Below are 5,201 nucleotides of genomic sequence, written 5' to 3' on the forward strand. Positions count from 1 at the left end.
GCCTGGCAAGGAATATTTCTACAAAAAAATCCCAAATATATATTCTATAAACAAATGACTATTTGTCTAAATGTGAAAAATGTGCAGAAAAGACTTCCTTATAGTGACCACGAACACACAGGGAAAAATTGTAGAGAAAGTCACAAAATGAGATACAACTAGAAAGGAACATAACAAGAAGAAAGTGTTTGGTAAGTGCCTTCTCTACACAGGAAAAGACCTAGGAAAGATTACATCTGCCACTCAGCAAAGAGAGAAATCCTTTGACAGATCACCCTAAGAAAGCCTTTTTTACTTTCACCTTCACTATGAGAATCAGCTGCGATCAGATTGCAAAAATAATCAACACCAGTGTCAGAATAGTGGGAGCTCTGGCTACAGTAGGAAGAAGAGTTTCAAGAGTACTTAGAAAGCACATAGATAAAGTTAGGCCATCAAACTCATCTTAGAAGAACTTCAGAACTACCAGTGATCATCCCTGAAGACCTGTGGAGGACCAGTGGTTTCCAGAAGACTCAGACCAGTGCAAACACAGTAGCTATCTTTAAGATGGAAGGGTGGGGAGGGACCATTGGGTCATCTTACCTTCTGTTCATATAAAAATACTGGAACAAAATAATCAAACTATCCATAAGAACCTAGAATAAGGTTTTTGGAGATGAACAACAGACAGCATGGATTTATTCAGGATAAATTATGTCAAACCTACCTAATCTCATTCCATGACAGTGTGACAGACCTTGTGGACAGGGAAGTCATATATCTTGACCTCTGTAAGCTTCTACCACTGTCTCACATAACAGTCTCACATAAGTGAGCTACGGGATAGCCTCCAGATGACATTACCACAGGGGGCTGGAAGAGGTTGGAAAATCATGCTCCAAAACCATACCTTCATGGCCCATTGTCAGGCTGGAATAATGTCTGGAGTGGGTACTGGGCCCAGCAATATCCAATACTTTTATTAATGTCTTAGAAGGTGGAACAGAAAATATTTTGCGTGACATCTGCAGATGGTACCAAGCTAGGGGGAACGGCAACAGCCTCTGAAGACAGCATTATAATACAGAATGATCTTGACAAATTGCAGAAACAGTCTGAAAAAACAGGATGCAATTCAAGATGAATCAGTGCAAAGTTGTCACTGATGCATAATCAGCTGTTCAAATATAGGATGGGGACAACTGATTACAAAGCAGTTCTGCAAGAAAGCATCTGGGGTTACAGTGAATCAGAAGCTGTACATGAGTCAACAGTGTTATGCTGTTGCAAAAAGGGCATATGTCAAACTGGGACATATAAACAGGAGTGTCATATGTTAGACATGTGAAGTAATCCCACTTGGTGCTGGGAAGATTTCAAACGCAATACAGCATCCAGTTTTTGGCGCTGCACTTCAAAACATATGTTGTCCAGCCACAGAACAATGGAAGTAGTGCCAGGTCCAGAAAACATGACCTACAAGGAATGACTGAAAAAATTGGGGTTGTTTGGTGAATAGATGTAATAAGTCTTCAAATATATTAAAAATTGCTGCAAAGAGGAAGGAAATAAACTGTTCTCCACTTCATTTGAGAACACCATAAAAAGAAACAGGTAAGTTTCCAAAAAGCGTTCAATAGTAGGAGAATTTTCTAACGGTAAGGCCACTAGAATAGATTGCCCAGAGGAATTGTTGAATCTGCACCATATTGGTCAAATGTGCCTCAAGAGTGAAACAAGTATAGTTAATCCCATCATGGGCAGAGAGGACTGCACTGAGCAACATACCAAGGTACTCTCTTTTCCGTAAGGAATCCCCAGTCTGTCTGTCAAGTTGATTCTTTCAAAATTGTTGTAATCCCAATTTTTTTTTAAATAATTTTTTTCCCAGTAATTTTGAGTAAGAAGGAAGTAAACATTGACGCTGACAATGTCTTCAACTGGCAATAATACTACATATTGAAAAATTTTCATTTATCAAGGGCAAATAATTTCTAACTTTTTTTTTTGTTTGCAGAACTTGTCAGAATTTCCACTTTTTCTTTCTCTAAAGCGGTAGGCAAAGCGTGAAGGGGGTCATCAACTCCGAGATTAATTTCATTCAGGATGAGTTATGTACCTACATATATATAACTTCTAGGAAAAAAAAAAAGGTGGGGGGGGGAAACCACTCGCACATTTAATTATCAGCACAGCAGCCAGAGAAAGAAAGACAAACAACAAAAATAAGTAAGGTAAGACACTTCAAGTAACACAGCTGAGTTAATTGTGACTCCTCACGATGGGAACTGTTATCGAAGTCAAGTACACGAAGCATATTTGGCCCTTTATTGTGCACAAAAATGTCTGTAAACTTTACTGTAATGCAAAATGGATCACACATTATTTTGAAAAATCAGACCAAAATCACCCCAAAGCTATAGCAATAGAGGATTTTCACTATCCCAGATCACACTATTGTTCCACGTAATCTGCACCTAACCAAGATATTGGAAAACCTATAAGAACATACCTAGTTGATTGTATATTGCTATATTTGGGGGGAGAAAATTCCTTCCGGATCCCAGTGGGGAATTCAGCTCATGCCCTGAAGCATGAGATTTGATTACTCTTTTTTGAACATGCATAACTGCCATTGCTATTACTGGTCATAACATTTTGTCAGGAAAGAGAAATATTATTCTGCAATGTAATAAAAATAGATAAAATTCAATATAGCTTCAGAATCATTTGCCACATTTCCAAAGTAAACATTAAGCACCCATCAAGATTATTCCATTGAATAAGCCAAGGAAGCCTTCAGTGCTATCTGTTCATTTTATTATCTCTAATTTTCAAGTGTGCAAAAATGCTTTCAGTAAATATTATGGGTTCTTCCTGTGCTGAAAGAGATGCTAAATGACCTTCACCAACTTAGTTATAAATAACAGAAGCAGGGAGCACACAAATGGTGTATAGTTTCAGCTCTGTTCAAACCTATCAGTGAATTCTGACCAGTGGATAAAAATGGACACCAGATTCTGCTTGCTTTTTTTCCCTTTCTTCATAATCCCACCCCAGTTCCCTCTTGAAAGGCATTCTGTTCTGTCAGCCATAATGGCATCTGCTGGTGGAGACAGGAAGCCATAAATCTGTAGGGTTCCTCTCGACCAAGCCTTGTTAATGCTCCCATTTATCACCGAGGATAGGGTGCCATCTCACTAGTGCTCTACTCAGAAGTCCATCTTCTCATTTTCCCCTTCCCAAAGGAGTAACCATTTAAAACAGTGACTTTCTCATCTTGCATGTTGAGACTGAAAACGCCACTGATACAAATACCATACCCAGTGTGTAGCATTTGGATTTAAGCCATGACTCTGGAGAACAATAGCTGCTACTTGCTGATCCCAGACTACACTGAATCGCTGCTTTGCTAATGTCTAGAGCAATCTTTTCAACTTGCACAGAAGTAGCAGATCCTAGATGGAGAGGTTAAAATCTGAGGGCCTCTGTCATTTGCTCCTCCCAATGCCTGCTACTGTCCCAACACATTACACCGTGTCCCACGGTTTGAGAGAATTGTTAATAAAAACATCCCTGTGTTACAGGGATTAAAACAGCATTTAATCCACAATTCTTCATAATAAACAAACTATCCCAATCAGAGGTGCAGCATCCTTCTGTGCAGGCAGGAGAGGAAATATGAAACCAACTAGAAGTATCTCCATTTTTCTGATTTGGGAACCAAGATGCAGAAGTTGAAGGGCTCAAAAATCACAAATCAAGGCAGGATGAAATGTGAAAAGAAAATCCTGGTTTGCCACCCTGCTCCTGAACTACCTGATCCAGGTCCAGTGCCGCACTTACAGATTAGATAGCGTGTCACTTCTCATCACAGTGCTGGGATAATTGCCCTGATGCTGTGGATGCTGTGGCCCCTCTTGGCCCTGTGTTTACACCTGCCTATGCTGGAGGCAAAGCAGAAATCCCCTGGTGTGCACCCACAGGATTTTACACGTGCTGCACACAGGTATAAGAGGTCTGTGCAATTCGACTGATTCAAGCAGAGCTGTTCACTTCTGAGTGAGTTATGCCAGGCAGAAGTGGAAAAATGAGTATTTTATAGTAGTGTTATCCTATTTTATCTTTCAAACTAAGCATTTGCTTGCACCAATAAATACTTTCAAATTGCTTATAAAAATTGCTAGAGTTCGTACAGGGAAGGCTATCAAATAATTTAAGTGAAATCAGTTAGGTGGACACTTTCATAAACACAATCTCGTATTAGGCTGCTAAATACAAAGGTCACTTAGGGGTCTTCCCGTAGAAATTCATTCCCTGCCTGAGCTGCGGGACTGCAGTTTGCAGTGACACCGGCTATAACACAGCGGCTCTTGCTGGTGCTTTGTAACAGAGCCTGATCTAACAGATTGATTTTAGAGGGATGCAAATTATTCCTACTAAACCCAATAGTTTCATTAGAAAGATACAAATGCCAAAACAGAAAAAAAAAGTATCTAAGAACTCAGTTCCATAGCAAACTCCGGGATTAGGCTACGGAGTATTGCAAAATCCACTTTTAAGAGGTTTTGTACAAATTATAGTTGAACATACAGAAACTAATCCATCCTTTCAGCCCCAAATCACTTTTAAACCCTCAAGGTGTTAACAGCAGCTGTGGGGAAAAACCTGAAATGAAGAAACCGGGCAGAGGAAGTTATCTCCATGTGCCTTAGGGAACAAAACCGTTCAAAGCTCCAGTGTTCCAGCTGCCCCTCTTCGGCCTGGCAGTTTGTTGGGCTCTCTGAAAGGGTAAGAAACTCCGTATGGCCGGACGGGACGTAGCTCTGGCTTGCCTTGAGGGTGCAGAAGCACCTGATGGACGTACCCGATTCCCCCTAAATCCAGGTGCCAGGGGAAAATAGGAGAGCAGAGGGTGCTTGAGCAGGGCATACTAACCCTGCTCTCCCAGGCTCGTTGGTGGTGCAGTGCTTTCTTGCTACGGGAGGGCCTCAAATGAAGCCTTGGGTTTCACCTGAACTTCCCCAAACTTTGCATTTACGCCTGACCACGCCGATTCCCCCCGCTGCTCCCAACACGGGGATAACCGGTAGGGTGAGGAACGACGATCACAGGAGACGAAGGGCCCCGGTCGCCCCGGCCCCGAGCTCTCCGCAGGCGTTTACACCTGAAGCAGCACCGGTCACACCTCAGCCGCCAGCCGGTGGTGCAGCAAAGCC

Source organism: Pygoscelis adeliae, unplaced genomic scaffold (genome assembly GCF_000699105.1).
Source record: "Pygoscelis adeliae isolate BGI_AS28 unplaced genomic scaffold, ASM69910v1 Scaffold286, whole genome shotgun sequence".
Classification (NCBI taxonomy): domain Eukaryota; kingdom Metazoa; phylum Chordata; class Aves; order Sphenisciformes; family Spheniscidae; genus Pygoscelis; species Pygoscelis adeliae.